The following is an 18,059-nucleotide window of genomic DNA, read 5'->3' on the forward strand; positions in this document are numbered from 1 at the left end:
TCTTCTCAGAGGAAAAGACAAGCTAAAATCGGGAGAAAAATGAATCAGAACCAGGGACTGGCCAGCCATTCCTTCAGATGGAAATGATTCTGTTAGAATTATGTCAAGGATCATCAGCTTTCAGTCAGCCATGTGACCATGATGGGAAGCAGTTGGTGCCACAGGGTAAGCTGTGTTTACTGTGCTCAAATGTTATACAGGTGACTGCACTTGGTATATTTATTTTTAAAAAGATAAGAGTTTTATTATTTATGAGTATCTCTGTGAACTCACATGTACACACCGGTGCAAGAACTGGCAAGGGATACTGAAACTAAAATTAGAGTCTGTTGTGAGATGTTCAATGTAGGTGCTAGAAACTAAAGTAAACTAAACTAAACTCATGTCCTTTGCAAGAGTAGCAAACACAAACACTTAAGCACTGAGCTGTCTCTCCAGCCCCTTTGCTACATTACTGATATATTCTTTTCATCTTTGATGGGTTTATTGAGGTCATAACCACATAATTAAGAATCACTTATCTATGTATTCATAATTAAGCATAATAAAATCAAATTGGAACGTGAGTTAAAATGAAATAAAAACGTGTGTGTGTGTGTGTGTGTGTGTGTGTGTGTGTGTGTGTCAGACAAAAGAGGTTTTCATATAGGCTGCATGTTAAAAATTACTCAGGTAGTATCTCAAAACACCAAAAGTTTGGATGCCTGCTCTCAAAGATGCTGTTTCAATTGATTGTGATTGGGTCCAAGCCTTTGGAGTTTCTTCAAGAGTTCATGATGACTCTCAGTGGAGCTAGGAGTAGAACTGCTGTTCTGAAGCTTGTACAATAGGTTTTTAAGACAGCCTGTTTCTTCTGCTTCTCTTATAGAACTTAGACCAAAAAAATTGACTGAAATTCATTCTGTGATTTAGTCACTGAAGGTTCTTATGGCTTACCTCTTGACTCTTGGATTAGTTACTCAAAGCACCTCCATCATCTGAACAGAAAGTGGATCTCAGGTTAGACAGCACCATGGCTGCCTGCAGCTAACAATTCAAAATCTTCCACCACAAACTCTGAGCAACAATGATTACTTTATAAAATATGGAGCTTATTTGTTCTCTGCATCCAAAATATTGTTGGGGGAAAAGTAGGAGTGCTGTAAGAAGCTGGTTCTTGAATGCATGACAAAAACCTCATCATTTTCCAATTAAGAAAATGTTTCCTTACCAGCTGTGCCCCTGTATTAGTCATTCCTCCTATCTAGAAATTCAATATTTGTCTTCAGCCTTTCCTGTATCCATTTAAACCAAATCCATGCTTCTTTTAATTAAGCAGTCTTGGCCAGAGCTCCTCCTGCAGCACTGGCTATTCACATTCCTAAAGAATTCTGAAGTCTTAGTACCAGCTCCTCAGACTTGGCATTTGTGGGCTGATGTCACGAATTGAATGAGTACCAAAGATTCTACCATCCCTGTAGTGTTTACCATTTCTAACTATTGTGTTTAGGGCCTTTCTTGTCTTTCTCCTTGTCTTTCCAAAAAGATTTTACACTCTCTTGCCCTTTTGGCTCATCATACACAGATTGTCTATAACATAAAAGTAACCTCGAACATCTTGCTGCTTCCTAGATACTGGAAATAGAGAATGGGAGTGGGATTTTAACCAGTAAGAACACAGTACTCTGATACTTTCAATTCATTGAGATGTATGGAAGTTGACTGTACTCTAAGTCCATAAGAAGGCATGAGTCTCTGAACTATACTAGGCATATCACAGAAAGTATAATGGTTACTATTTGGGGCTAGAGGAAGACCACTGAGATTAGACCTCTGTTTTTGTTTTTACTACTCATTTCAGAGTGTAGTGTTCATATGTTTACTTCCTCCTCCTCTTCCTCCTCACCCTCCTTCTCCTCCTTCTTCAGTAAAATGGATACAATACTAACACTATCACATGGAAACAGCTTAGTATTGTGACATAAAAACATTAGGTTCTCAATAAGTATTGTTTTCCACTTTTCTCCCATGTACCAACTTAGTGTCATTGCTTCAGACATATATTGATGACCAAATTAAGCTGATGAGAATGGCTTTTATGGAGAAGATTCTTTCTCTTTTCCTGTTTGTCTTACAGCTGGAAGATGCAGGGATGAACTGCGTCTGACTCCCTGTGGGAGTTTGAGCATAGAGTCAATACAAAGATCAAATCAAAGAAATATAGACATGACAGCTCTTAGTGACAAAGCTGGTGCTCCTGGGCTCTGCAGCCTAGCTGAAGTCAAATTGATCATTGAAGTTTCCATTTGCTCATGACAGTTTAAGCTCCTCTTGATTCTGAGTCAGTTTGAATTTCTGTTACTTGTGATCAGAAGGTCTTAATTCAATCAAAGCAAAGATGGTGCCAGATAGCAAAATATTTCCCCAGATTCTGTGAACTACATTTCTAAAGAATTTCCTTGTGTATAAAGCCTGATATACGCATCACTTCCAAGAGTTGAGCATGCGGGAACATGCCTAATCCATGTGTATGAGAACCCAACAGCAGAGACTCTGGGTCCTTCCTTCCTACAACTCTCCAGAATGATTTGCAGCAGAGATGGGCTCACTGAGAACCTACTAAGCAAATTACTGATGGACCAGGTCCACAACTGGCATGTTGGTTCCCTGGACATCATTTGGACTCCAACAGTCTCTCTAAAGACAGTTTATATTCTTCGGTTGGTAACAATAGTAACAAGTCTGGAAAGGATAATTATATTCAAAGCAGACTTAGAAGTGACTATGGCGTTATAGTTTCTAGTTTTAGAGGCTTTGTAATGTTTGTTCAAAATCCAAACAAAAGTCTATTTACAAAGAGATTATTTACAAAACTCTCAGTGTTTCTCAGGACCAGGTGCTAGGTAGCTCTTGACATTTGTAAGTCTGTAAGAATGATGTTAGATTGAGAATATAAAAATGGAAGGAAGGAGTCATGCAGAAAGATTCACTGATGAAAAATCATAGATCTTTCTAGATTCCAAGAACAAAAATGGAATTAGGATGTGGAGAACCCTGATTTCATTCTCTCCCTTTCCCTAGGTTCTTAGTGAAGTTGCTTGTGAGCTAACTAACTTTTAAGGAAGGTAGCAGAGGGTAGAATAAAAACAGGTCAAGAGACTGTATCTGGAAAGGCAACAGTAAGGCCCACAACATCAGTGTAATGTTGTTTGGGTTCTCACCCCACCCCTGCAATCCCCACATGCAACCTCCCATATTGATTCTATCATAGTATTTCCAGAATTCATTGAAAAGCCAATTTGAGAATTCTACAGGTAATCAAGAGTACTATGTTTTATGGATAACAGTGAAAAACTTGAAGTTGTACACAGAAACACTTTTATTACAAACAGTAACTTCAGCAAATGTATTTCTTTCTTTCCTCCTCCTCCTCCTCCTCCTCCTCCTCTTCTTCTTCTTCCTCCTTCTTCTTTTTCTTAGGCAAGAACTTACTATGTATAACAGCCTGGTTTCAAACTCTGATCCAGCTTCTTCTACCTCCTGAGTGCTTTAACTACAAGTAAGCAATAACAGAAATTTTTATCACTGCATACCATTGCAAGTACATTATAAGAAAACTGCTTTTCTATGCGGGTATATATGTTAAACTGAACATCATACAAACATGCCAAGGAATGGATTATACTCCTGTGTTTTAATGGGAATATTGCTAAGTATTATTTTCTATGTTAATTGTAGGTACATAATAATTTATACAATTTGATTTGTTTAGGTACAACAAAAATTAAATATAATTCAGGGCTTTTATATTTACTCATGATAAAAGATTTTGAAATTTGTGTATGTGTGTGTGTGTGTGTGTCTGTGTGTGTCTGTGTGTGTGTGTGTGTGTGTGTGTGTGTTATCCAAACATAAGTTTAGATGTTCACTCAGCCTGTTTATGTGCATGGATTTGGAGATGCTGGAGAAGGACATTCAGGTGACTTTCTCTGTTGCTCTCTGTCTTATTGCCTTGAAACAGAGCATATCACTGAATCAGATTCTCACTATTTGGGCTAGATGAGTTGGTTAGCCAGCCTTCAAGAGAAACATGTCTCCCTCCCTGAATACTGGGTTTGCTGGCATGTGCAACCGTGGCCTGACTTTTTCACATGAGCTACAGAAATTATAATTCAGGTCCTGTAGAGTAAACACTGTTACACACTGAGCTATCTCTCCAGTCCAAGGATAATTTTTTAAGGTAGTATCATGACTCTTTATGCAGATGCAATATGAACATTTATTAAAGATTTTACCTCATTAACAGTGAGAAGTCCAGCAAGATACTACTACTAATTCAAAGGTGAAAGAAAAAAAATAGATATATTTCTAGATCAGGGATATTGGAATAACAAAATAAATCTCCTCCTTGATGGGAGAGGGAAATTGGCATAACCTCTAAGAAACAGACTTCACTGAATGCATACATTCTGGTATTATATATTCACATTGCTTATTTCCAACTAACGGAACTTTCCAATCACATAATGGCTATGAAAGATGCAGAAGCCCTCCCTGTAGAATCATAATTAAACAACCCCGATATGTAAGCTTTAAGCCAGCACTATTGAAAGCATGCATAAGTCTTGATTGTGGGGAAAGGGCATGCCCTATATATTGTAAGTTGTGGAGCTGTATTGTCGTCCTCTATTCATGTGATCCCAATAGCATCCTTATGGAGTTGCAAGACAACCCAACGTAGATATTATGAGGTCTCACAAGGGACTGGAGCACAAAATTGCCTCCTCCCACTTGAGAATTATTGTTCTCAAAAAATATACAGTATTCCACTGAAGCACACTTTCTTTTGTGTGTAGATTGGTGGATTATACTGAGGTTGTTGCATATGCTAAGCCAATGTCTACCACTGAGCTACACTTCCAGTCTTCACATTTTTCCTACTTCGTTACTCTATCTAGAATGTTCTCCTATATCTTTTCTTGGCCCTTGCCCCTACTTTATTTAAATATTTACCCATATGTCACTTCTTCTTGGAAGAAGTGACCCATCAATTTATCCCAAGTAGAATCCTCTTCTAGAATTGCTCTCCTCTTTATTCTTTTGTCCACACATTTATTTCCCTCAAGTGGTTTTCTCAATTGCCTAGCACCTCAGGACCTAAGCTTTCTGAAGATAGAAACGTATTGAATTAAATGAAATAACCCGGGAAGGAGTGACTGTAGGACAATGATCAACTGAACCCACTGGTGGGAGACAGAGGAAGAGGTGAAAGCTGGTGATCTGCTTCCCTTCTCGTTTTCACGCAGCCCAGAATTTCAGGCAAAGAGATGGTATTGCCCATATTTAAAGTAGATCTTCTGTCGTCTATTAACCTGTCTGCAAGTAGAGTCACAGGCACTCTTATAACTTTGTCTTCTAGGTGATTCTAAGTGCATCCAAGCTGACAATAAAGATTAAGTACCATAGTCATTTAGTGGCAGTGCTTATTGGCTTCACAAGGTAAACTGGTCATTTCCTTACCAAACAGCTTGAGTTAACACAGAGTCTTCAGAAGCATTTTATATAGTGGCCATATGGCAACCATTAATGAGAAATAACAAGCAATATACATTAGCTACGTAATGTAATGAATAAGCCAGTACTTTGTGGCTGTCATTTAGATTTACAAGTTTTTATCCCCTGATGAAGAAGCAATTAACACAATGGTGTTAAATTGTGCCAACCAAAACTCAGCCCAAGTGGGCACAGTTTCTGCTTCTTTTCCAAACAGCTCTTAGCAGATTTCTCCAGCAATCAAACCATTGAACACCCAGTTTGCTTAAGTCTATTTGGGAAAATGTTTTCTCTTAGGATTCATTAAAATTTCCAACACACATCTCTCTTTGAACTACTGTGACATCTGTTCATACTGCACACTGGGATGTAATTGGCCTTTATTCAGGTGTAATTGATGATTTACATTATCAAGTCTGTCTCTGTTTGGCTCATTGCCTAGGGACAATTGAAGCTGACACTAACATTGTGGCAAGATTTTGGTCACTAATGGTTTCTCTTCTTTTAACTAACACAAAACTGGTGAGTTGAATTTATTCTAAAACCTCATTTATCTTTAGAGATAACAATGGTTTTCTCCTCAAATGATTCAGGAAACTACTAAAACAATGATAAATATATACTGCAAATGTCATCTTAACAATCTAAATCATACCTAAATTAATTTTAAAATTGTCAATAAAGGTACATTTAGTAATTTATTATTGAAGATGTAACTTGCCTTAAAGCAGTGGTTCTGGAACCTTCCTAGTGCTGTGACCCTTTAATAAAGTTCCTCATGTTGTGGTGACCCCAAACCATATAATTACCTTGTTGCTAATTCATAACTGTGATTTTGCTACTGTTATGAATCATGTAAGTATCTGATGTGCAGGATAACTGATACTCAATTTCCAAAGGGGTCATGACCCACATGTTGAGAACCATTGACTTAGTATAGTATTAGAACCTCAAACTCCAACTTAAGAAATACTGTTTTTTACTAATAACCAATCCATGAATGTAGTATAGAAAAAAAGAGTGATATGAACACATTCTTTTTAATGAAATTGTGGAACAAGGAATTTAGTAGTATAATTCCAATTTTCCTTTTCCAAGGGAATAATTGGCTCCTATAGTACTGACCAGGTTTGTGTGTGTGTGTGTGTGTGTGTGTGTGTGTGTGTGTGTGTGTGTGTGTCTTTTCCATATGCTGCACCTGATAAAATAACACTTCAGCTCTGCTCATGACACCACTGCCTTGCCATAATTATTTTCCCAGAATTACCACAAATTTCATAAGCATGTTCCCAAAAGATGCCCTAGATAGGTCAAGCTTATCTCAGAGAACATGCCGTACTGATTTGCCTGGGGCTCAATACCCGAGAGCCTAGGGCTGTCCAAAACAGTAACTGCCTTCAACAGAAGTAAACTTGAGATTGATTTTGACCCATAGTCATCTTAATTTCCATTGGTGCCTACACCATGCCTCTCACCATTGTGCCTCCTTGGTAGCAGCAGTACAATAGACCCACCCTATAATCCCCATTCCAAATAGCTCTTGCTCCTGCCTCTCAGCCTCTTATGTCTTGCCTTACAGTCTCCTACTTTCATGGGTGATGGTGGTTAATTCTCAGAAATGGCTTCTCACAGATAAAACTTTTGCCCAGATGCTGGGCATTTATATTTTCATTGTCTATCTTACTCCACCATTCAGTGGGAATGGAAAAGGAAGGCATTGAAGATCCTAGACTCATGTGGTACTACTGTTTTTTCCATCAATGATCATTTTTGAGGACATAGAGAGAGGCTGAGAGATACAAGACTCAAGATTAAGAGTCACTTTAGAAATACTCTTTCCTAAGCTTCAGTTTTTCTATGGAAAGGAAAGGACATAAATGTACCTCTGCTTTGAGCTTGTTGATGAAAGCAAGTAGAGTTAAACATGAGAAAATAAATAGAGAACACATTAGAGATGGTCATATGACATGAGCTGAGAATGTGATGAATTTGTATCTTTATTCTTGATAAGAATAGAGCAAACTTGGGTTGGGGATTTAGCTCAGTGGTAGAGCGCTTGCCTAGCAAGCACAAGGCCCTGGGTTCGGTCCCCAGCCCCGAAAAAAAAAAAGAATAGAGCAAACGTAAAGAACATATGGCTGGAACATTAAACCAGTGTCTTTCAAACTTGAACATTAGCAACCCTTTCAGTGAGGTCCAACATTTTGATATGATATAGTCATCCCCAAATGTGTTGGCTCTTAGCTAGCCTGGAAGACAGGTGGCCCGTAAGCTGCAGGTTAGACATATCTGCAATAACTTGTCAAAACACAAATTATCAGAGGCTGCACTTGAGTTTATGATTCTGCAAGTATTGGGAGGAGTGTGAAGATTAACAGTCCTTCCAGGTACTTGTCGCTGCTACTGGTACACACCCAGATATCACTAATTAAGAAAATCTGCTGTAAACCAGTGGCTCTCCATTGTGTCTATGCAGCACATTGGAATGAATTTTAGGAGTCTGAATGTCAATTACTTTCCTTTCCACTCTTTATGGTTCCTGACCTCTGGGGTCAGGGGTATGTATAGACTGAGCTTCAGGAGGATTGTATAACTGCCCTGCTTAGCTATGATAAAACACCATTACCAAACCAACTTGGAGAGGAAAGGGTTTATTTCTACTTACAACTCTCCTGTAAATGCCATTACTGAGGGAAGTCAAGGGCAGGAAGTCATGGCAGGAACTGCAGCACGAACATTGGAGGAATGCGGCTTACTGTTGTGTTCCTAATGGCTTGCTCTAACTCTAATGTGTGTCAGTTTGACAAAAAATAGAAAATAAACAAAGAAATGAAACAAAATAACAAAAGCAGACTAGCATACATCCAGGATTCAGCTAATTTATTTCTAAACTAATTTATTGACAGTTGTATTATACCATAGGCACACTAGGCCAGGCAGAACTGGCTGTATGGGCTGCTTCATCCCCTTAAATGCTCTTGGTACTTCAGGACAGTGGACCCAAGAATGGATTGTTATAGACCAAAAGTAGACCAGTTACATGACAATCTGCCCAGGTTCAGACAGCCATACCTTAGATGGTACCAAGTGACTTTTATGGCCTAGGTATAGGTTACATGGATGTTGTAATCACCTGGGAGACTTAGAAGAAAGTCTCCCATTGTACCTCAAATGCTAAAGCAGAGATTCTTAACTATAACTATTCACTGGGATCATCTGGGGACTTTGGAAAAATTCTGTGACTTGTATTCCATGAGGGCTCTAATGAAATTGGTCCTTGGGAAAAAAAGTTTGTAAAATCTCCCCCAGGGGATTCTAATATACATTCAAAATTGAAAAAGGCAGTTGAAATAAGGGTCCTCATGATGTATCCACCCCCCACCTATTGCTTCCTTCCTCTGCAAACCCTTCAGGGATTCTAATCTGTGGGCAGGGTAGAAAAATCACCATTGTAAGGGAAGTAAACCAGTGGGGGGAAAGCTTGCAAAACTGAAGATATAAGCTTATTGTTCTTTGTGAAGTATAGGTTAACATAAAGACAAAAATCCTGAAAATGTGTTCTAAAGTATTAATAGAACACTTGACATTTTATTTTGCAATTTAAAAACGTCAGATAAAAGTGTGTGCATTTATGGGATAAAGTGAAATCTCTTGACATGCATATACATTACAGAAAGATTTAATCAAGTTAATTAACATATCCATCACTTTACTTTTTGTAATAAGGTTAACAGACCTATTTCAGCATATTTGAAATATGCAATACCTTATTATTTTTATTGCCACGGCTATAGAAACTATGGGCACCATGTTTTGCAACTGAATATCTATAATGTTCTCTTCTCATCTAATTGAATCATTTTTCCCCTTTTTTCCTTTTCATATGTATGTCTGGATAGTATACTTGGATATGTATATATACTCAAATGTGTGTGGGCTCATGCATGTGCCTGAATGTGGAGGCCCAAGGCTAATGTCTGGAATCTTCGATCATTTTTCCACTTTTTTCTTTATGGCCTGGGCTCATCAAACCTAGAACTCACCTATACAGCAGTGATCCTCTTTCCACCTTCTGAGGCTTGAATTACCGATGAGTTGCCATGTACATGGAGCAATTGTATAGGTTCTGCACATCTAAACTGTAGCTCTTTTGTTTGCAAGGCAAGCTCTTTAACTGCCAAGCTACCTCCTCTGGCCCTTTAACTGAAAATTTGTATGCTTTGCTCAACATCTTTTCTTTCTCTGTGCTCCAAGCCCCTGGGCCCCTGGTAACCACTTTTATATTCTATTTCTATGAGATTCACTTCTTGACCTTTCTGTATACAAGCAACATTCAAAGTCATAAATCTCTAAAGATATGATTTCTTCATTATATTCAAATTCAATCCTATATACTGATTCTTAGTGTTTGAAGCACATGTAGATGGTTTCATTTGCTATCTTGATCTTTATTAGACTCAAAGATAGCATTCTGATCATTATGTCTTTATTCTGTACTGAATCCTTTAAAAATATTACTTGAAGGCATCCTCAGCCACTTACTCTTCAGGGACTGTCTGACATGACATAAATGTGCACGATAGATTCTTGGCTCTAAAATCTGAGCATAAGTCACTTCCCAGAAGAGCTCAGTTAATGCATGGATTTTACAAATGACATTTCTTTTATGTCAACGCAACCTCCAGCTTCCTTTTTCTGAATGATAATCCAAGCTCCAAGCTGAAAGTGGGCAATGTCCTGAAACTGATTTCAATAACGATTTTATGTTTAATGGTAAAGCGTTTTGACAGGACAGCATTTTCTCTATCATAGTTACCACAATAGGACACACACACAGAGACACGTGTGTGTGTGTTTTATTAAGAAGCTGCAGTTTACAAGAATTCAATTTGTTAACTCTTACCCCAGGGATCATGAACTTTCATTAATGTTGGGATGCTTTTAGCAAAGTGGCTTTGTTGCTGTTTAAGCCATGAATATACACCACGAGAACATCTACATAGAGTTGATGTTGCCAATTCAAGGCAATTCAAGTTATGGCCTTCCCTGCCACTGGCAAATACTCCCTGAGTAAACTTTGTATAACTTGTAAACTTTGTTAATCCCCAGGACAACAAAGGGGCCTGGCCTCTCACCACCCCTGACTTCCTTTACAGTCCATAGGGCCATTCTTTAAAGGACTTAATGGCAGTTCTCAGCCTCAAGGCAGGAGTGTGTCCAGGCCCCACCCCCTCCATACAGGGAAAAAAATCTCACCAATCCCCGAGTTTGCCATAAAATCAAGCCACATAATCTCTTCAATCCCAGGCCAATATGAAAAGCTCCACCCCCACCCCCTACCCCCAGGAATCCCTAATAAAAATCCTGTATTCTACCTCATTTTCTATTACTTTTTGCCTAAGCAAAGGCAAAATCTCTTATGTGAGGCTTATTGTGCAGTGTGACCTTGTGGTATTCCTTGGCTCCCAACTGCCAAGTTATCTTTCCATCTGAGCTGTAATGCTTAGCATTGGGCCATTTGAAAACCGTGAGAATTTCAGTGAATTAAGCCCCAGATCACTGAGAGGCAACTTTGATTTCAGTGAAGGCACTTAAGCATTGAGACAGGGATGCATATGTTCGCTCATCACTAAAAACACAAACCATTATACCCTCTGATGTGAGTGCTGGAAGCAAAACAATGTTGGTCCTCTGGAAAAGCAACAAGTGCCCATAAACTGTCAGGCCATCTCGTCAGCTCCAAAAGATAAGGGTTTTGAAAGTTCAAGGAACTGTAGGGGCCAAGAATTGGGGGAAAGAATGCACAGGAAGTCATCTCAGATTGAATAAGGAAGACAATGGCTTCAGAGCAGGCAAGTTCGTGACATGCTCAGACATAGGCAGGTAGTGGGGAAGTTTAATGGTATCTAGAGGTATGCAAGCATCTGAGCTATAGGGTGAGGTTTTCAGAAATATGATATCAATGTATACATCAATTTGTAGGAGAGCGGACAAAAGTTTCTTCCTGCAGAGCAAACATAACAGCAATTCAGCTACTGTATGTGACTGGGCCAAGAGGGGAAAAAAGCAAGATCCAACATGTGGTGATTTGAATAAGAACGCTGCCAAAGACTCAGATATTTGAATACTTGTTCTCACTTAATGAAACTGTCTGGGAAGGGTTAAAAAGTGTGGCATTGTTGGAAGATGTGTGTCACTTGGAGATGGGCATTGAGATTTCAAAAGTCCAAGTCGTTCACAATTCTCTCTCTCTCTCCCTCTCTCTCCCTCTCTCTCTCTCTCTCTCTCTCTCTCTCTCTCTCTCTCTCTCTCTCTCTCTCTCTCTCTCTCTCTCTCTCTCTCTCTCTGCCACATGCTTGTGGATCAGATGTAAGCTCTCACCAACTACTACTACAACATCATGCCTGCCTCCTTGCCTCCATGATCTTTGCCATGTTGGTCATGGACTCACCTTCTGAAAATGTCAGCAAGTCCCCAAGAAAATATTCTGTTTTATAAGTTGTCTTGGTCAGGGTGCTTTATCACCCCAGTAGAAAAGTAACCATGGTTCTTGAAAATGAGTGAAAAGGTTTATGAGTGTGGTTTGCCAAGTTCCTGTCAACAGGTTAGCTTTAGCATTAAACCTTCTCCAAACTCTCCTGCCCATTTAGTAATATCTGACATATTTTTCTTCTTTCTTTATTTCTCTACCTCTTTTTTCTATATCCCTTTCTTTACTATCTCCCCTCTCCTTTCACTTTCTCTTTTCCTACTTCTTTCCTGTCTTTCAAAATAACATTTTATTAGGATTTTTTTACAGCTGAATTTCTTTTTTTTTATTTCAAAACATTTTATTAGTACAAAGATAGCTTCTTAGGCCAAGTATAAAACTTAAAGCACAGGACTGTAAGGTGGGAGAAATCTCTGCATTATAATAACTATAACTGGTTATATAACTGGTTGTTAGTACATAGTATATTACTGATAAAAGTTGTTAGTTTTAAAACTTCCCTTTTTCTTTTCTTTTTTTTCCCATTTTTATTAAATTGGGTATTTCTTATTTACATTTCAAATGTTATTCCCTTTCCCAGTTTCCTGTCCATCTAAAACCCTCCTTCTCCCCTTCTATATACAGCTGAATTTCATAGAGCAGATTTTGATATCAATACCCCAATTCGTCCCCTTTACCCACATTTTCCACCCTCCCCTCCCTATCCATCCAACTTTGAATCACCTCCTCCACCTCCTCCACCTCCTCCACCTCTTCCTTTGAAACCAATCAAGTTGTGTTGCTCAACTACTCCAAGTAGTAGGAGCTGCTCTGAAGTGTGGCTGACCTCAGGGGTGACATCATTAAACAAAAATGACTCGGTCCCTCTCTTAGAAGCTAAGAAATGCCAATAGCTCTTCAGCTATGGGTGGGAATTTATCCCTCTCATTGTCTCCCCCATTCTGGGATTTTAGCTGGTTGGAGCTTTCTCAGATCTTGTGCATGCTGTCATAATCACTGTGAGTTCATACGTGCATTTGTTTTGTTGCATCTGGAAACACTGCTTCCTTGTTGTTGTTCATCATCTCTGGCTCTTAATTTTTTTTGATTCCCTCTGTTGTAAGATCTCTAAGTTTGCAGGTGAGTGATATAATACACACCTTCCATTTAGGGTCAAATACACAACAATCTTTTATTTGTCACATATTGTCCAGTTGAAGATCTCTGTGTTAGTTGTCATCTACTACAAGGAAATGTTTCTCTGATGAGGTTTCAGAGAAGCAGTGGCCTATAGAAATAAGTCATTCAGTATAAAAAATGAGTATTTTTGATTTGTTGGCTAATGACTCCCATATATAGATCCTCAAGCACTGCAATATATTGGCAATACCACTGGCTATTTTACAGAACCTGATGGTAAGAATCTATCTACTGTTTGCATTATCGGGCGGGGGCGAGGTTCGGGCCGGTTGTGCCCTTGCGAGAATGCAGCTGTAGTTGCTTCGGCCTGTCAAGAGTTATACCCTGACTGTAAATTGGAGAAGACAGTAGTGTTGCTAGTGGTTTTCGGAGATAGTTCACGTTGAATATTAATTCTACTAAGGTGTAAACTCTTCCAAGATGTCAAAAACAAACAAACCTAAGTCTGGGTCTCACTCTTCTCGGTCAAGATCTGCATCCAGATCTCGGTCTCATTCGTTTTCAAAGTCTCGGTCCCGAAGCTGATCTGTCTCTCATTCAAGGAAGCACAGGCTGAGTTATAGGTCTAGTTACAGATCATATTCTCCAGCTCATATCAGAGAAAGGAATCACCCCAGAGTATATCAGAATCGAGATTTTCAAGGTCACCACAGAGACTACAGGAGGTCCTATTACTTCCGTGGGCGAAACCGAGGCTTTTATCCATGGGGCCAGTATAACCGAGGTGGCCATGGAAACTACCGTTCCAGTTGGCAGAACTACCGGCAAGCATACAGCCCTAGTCGGGGCCGTTCCCGATCCCGGTCCCCCAAGAGAAGGTCCCCTTCACCACAGTCCAGGAGCCATTCTAGGAACTCGGATAAGTCATCCTCTGACAGGTTAAGCCGCTCTTCGTCCTCCCGGTCATCCTCCAACCACAGCAGAATTGAGTCATCTAAACAAAAGTCTACAAAAGAGAATTCCTCTTCCAAGGATAGCCGGCCATCCCAGGCATCTGGTGATAACCAGGGAGATGAGCCTAAGGAGTAGACATTCTCTGGAGGCACCTCTCAAATATAAAAGGGTCTGAGAGCTCAAAGCCATTGGCCAGATGCTACCACCTATGGCACTGGTTCTGCATCACGGGCCTTGGTTTCTGATCTGAGTCCTCGGGAGAGAAGCCCAGCTCTCAAAAGTCCCCTCCAGTCTGTGGTGGTTAGGCGAAGGTCAACACGCCCTAGCCCTGTGCCAAAACCTAGTTCTCTACTTTCTAATGCATCCCAGATGGGCTCATCTCTGTCAGGCGGTGCTGGATATCAGTCTGGAGCACACCAAGGTCAGTTCGACCATGGCTCTGTGTCTTTGAGTCCATCCAAAAAGAGCCCTGTGAGTAAGAGTTCACCAGTCACTGGCTCTGCATATGGTTCATCTCAGAAAGAGGAGAGTGCTGCTTCGGGAGGAGCAGCCTACACAAAAAGGTATCTGGAAGAGCAGAAGACAGAGAATGGGAGGGATAAGGAGCAAAAACAAATACCGATAAAGAGAAGCTGAAGGAGAAAGGGGCTTCTCTGATGCTTATGTCAAAATGAAATTTGATTCATTTGTTCCCAAGAAAGACACTGAGAAGCCCTTCTGAGGCAGCCAGTCACCCAAAAGGTATAAGATCCGGGTTGACTTTGAGAAAAAGATGACTGACTTCCATAAGGAGGAGATGGATGAGCAAGATAAGGACAAAAGTAAGGGAAGGAAGGAACCTGAGTTTTATGATGAGCCCAAATTTATGTCTAAAGTCATAGCCGGTGCAAGCAAAAACCAGGAGGAAGAGAAGTCAGGCAAGTGGGAGAGCCTGCATGCAGGGAAGGAAAAGCAGAGGAAAGCAGAGGAGGTGGAGGAGGAGCCTTTCACAGAGAGATCCCGAAAGGAGGAGCATGAAAGGTCCAAGAGGAGTGAAAGTAGGCACAGGGGCTTTGTGCCAGAAAATAATTTCCGGGTGACTGCATACAAGGCGGTCCAGGAGAAAAGTTCATCACCTCCCACAAGGAAGACCTCTGAGAGCCGTGACAAGCTGGGAAACAAAGTTTTCCTCAGCGAAGTCTACCTTTTCCATTACTCAGGAGGCCCAGGTCAATGTCCTGATGGACTCCTTAGATGAGGAATTGCATGACCCAGTGGCCTATTGGCTCAGGAACTAAAGCTTTGTCAGGATCTAGTCCACAGCAACAAAAAGGAGCAGGAATTCCATCCCATTTTCCAGCACATACAGTCAGTTCAGTCGTAGCATAGACCCTCAGAATTGTTTGCCCAGCACATAGTGACCATTGTTCACCATATTAAAGAGCATCCGTTTGGATCCTCTGCAATGACATTGCGTGCACGCTTTACCAAATACCTAAAGAGGGAATGAGCAAGAAGCAGCTAAAACTAAGAAAAGCCCAGAGATACACAGGAGGATAGACATTTCCCCCAGTACATTCAGAAAGCATGGTTTGACTCATGAGGAATTGAAAAGTCCATGGGAACCTGGCTACAAGGCTGAGGGAAAATACAAAGATGGCCCTGTTGATCTTCGCCTTGATATTGAACACAGTAAAAAACATATGGAGAGAGATCTTAACCGAGGTAAATAAAGAGAGTCAGTGGATTCCAGAGACTGTAGCCACTCAAGAGAAAGATCAACTGAAAAGACAGAGAAAACCCACAAAGGATCAAAGAAGCAGAAGCACCGCAGAGCAAGAGACCGGTCTAGGTCCTCCTCCTCCTCCTCTTCCCAGTCATCTCACTCCTACAAAGCAGAGGAATACCCCGAGGAAGCAGAGGAGAGGGAGGAAAGTGCCACAGGTTTTGACAAATCCAGATTGGGGACCAAAGACTTTGTAGATCTGAATGAAATAGGCGGCAGAGCTCGGGGAATCTTCCAATTTCGAGCAAGAGGGAGAGGTTGGGGCAGAGGATACTATTCTGGTAACAGTAACAACAACAGCAACAATGATTTCCAAAAGAGAAGCCGGAAAGAAGAATGGGATCCAGATTACATACCCAAGAGCAAGAAGTATTACTTGCATGATGACCAGGAAGGCAAGGGCAGCGAAAAATGGATGAGCAGAGGCCAAGAAGGAGCCTTCCCTCAGGGGGCAGGGCAGGTTTTATGTTCAGGAAATCCAGTACCAGCCCCAAGTGGGCCCATGACAAGTTCAGTGGGGAGGAGGGGGAGATTGAAGACGATGAGAGTGGAACAGAGAACAGAGAGGAAAAGGACAGTTTACAGCCCTCAGCTAAGTGGAGACCACTCTTGATGGAGCCCTTGTCTGGGGAGAAAAGCTCTGGGAGAGGCTGGTGGAGCTAAACAAGGTGCCTTAAGAAGATCGTGAAAACTTCACCCCACAACCCACTAGCCACACAGAATCCAACTACAGCAGAGTGTGTCCCTGGTGCCGTCTCACTGGACAGAGGACGCTGCCACCGAGCCTACATCAGGCCCATGTTTCCAGCAGAGCACACACTGGGCTCCCATTGTTGTTTGTGTGGGGTGGGGCAGGGTAGGGAGAATGATGCTGATGCTTGGACTTTGTTTTGGTTGTGTCCCACTCCCACTCCACCCCCCAATTAGAAACCAAGTTTTCTTAATTTCATTTCATTTGGAACTAAATGGGAATTTGGTTTTCAGTCACTTCCTGTCCTGAGTTTTTAAAAGTCCTTATATTTTCTTTTTTCTTTTTCTTTTTATTGGGGGGGGTATGTAGTAATATAAGCATAACGATTTTAATTTGAGCAACTTTGATTCTTTTTTTTTTTTTTGATTCTTTTTTTTTATTAACTTGAGTATTTCTTATATACATTTCGAGTGTTATTCCCTTTCCCGGTATCCGGGCAAACATTCACTCCCCCCTCCCCTTCCTTATGGGTGTTCCCCTCCCAACCCTCCCCCCATTGCCGCCCTCCCCCCATAGTCTAGTTCACTGGGGGTTCAGTCTTAGCAGGAACCAGGGCTTCCCCTTCCACTGGTGCTCTTACTAGGATATTCATTGCTACCTATGGGGTCAGAGTCCAGGGTCAGTCCATGTATAGTCTTTAGGTAGTGGCTTAGTCCCTGGAAGCTCTGGTTGCTTGGCATTGTTGTACATATGGGGTCTTGAGCCCCTTCAAGCTCTTCCAGTTCTTTCTCTGATTCCTTCAACGGGGGTCCTATTCTCAGTTCAGTGGTTTGCTGCTGGCATTCGCCTCTGTATTTGCTGTATTCTGGCTGTGTCTCTCAGGAGCTATCTACATCTGGCTCCTGTCGGTCTGCACTTCTTTGCTTCATCCATCTTGTCTAATTGGGTGGCTGTATATGTATGGGCCACATGTGGCGCAGGCTCTGAACGGGTGTTCCTTCAGTCTCTGTTTTAATCTTTGCCTCTCTCTTCCCTGCCAAGGGTATTCTTGTTCCCCTTTTAAAGAAGGAGTGAAGCATTCACATTTTGATCATCCGTCTTGAGTTTCATTTGTTCTAGGCATCTAGGGTAATTCAAGCATTTGGGCTAATAGCCACTTATCAATGAGTGCATACCATGTATGTCTTTCTGTGATTGGGTTAGCTCACTCAGGATGATGTTTTCCAGTTCCAACCATTTGCCTACGAATTTCATAAAGTCGTTGTTTTTGATAGCTGAGTAATATTCCATTGTGTAGATGTACCACATTTTCTGTATCCATTCTTCTGTTGAAGGGCATCTGGGTTCTTTCCAGCTTCTGGCTATTATAAATAAGGCTTCAATGAACATAGTGGAGCACGTGTCTTTTTTATATGTTGAGGCATCTTTTGGGTATATGCCCAAGAGAGGTATAGCTGGATCCTCAGGCAGTTCAATGTCCAATTTTCTGAGGATCCTCCAGATTGATT

General features: G+C 40.9%; 1 pseudogene; it reads left to right on the forward strand.

Annotated features, from left to right (window-relative positions):
- The first annotated feature begins 13,546 nt into the window (after positions 1 to 13,546).
- Thrap3-ps1 (thyroid hormone receptor associated protein 3, pseudogene 1) lies at positions 13,547 to 16,523 on the forward strand (annotated as a pseudogene).
- The last annotated feature ends 1,536 nt before the right edge of the window (positions 16,524 to 18,059 follow it).

Source organism: Rattus norvegicus, chromosome X (assembly GCF_021556685.1).
Source record: "Rattus norvegicus strain SHRSP/BbbUtx chromosome X, alternate assembly SHRSP_T2T, whole genome shotgun sequence".
NCBI lineage: Eukaryota > Metazoa > Chordata > Mammalia > Rodentia > Muridae > Rattus > Rattus norvegicus.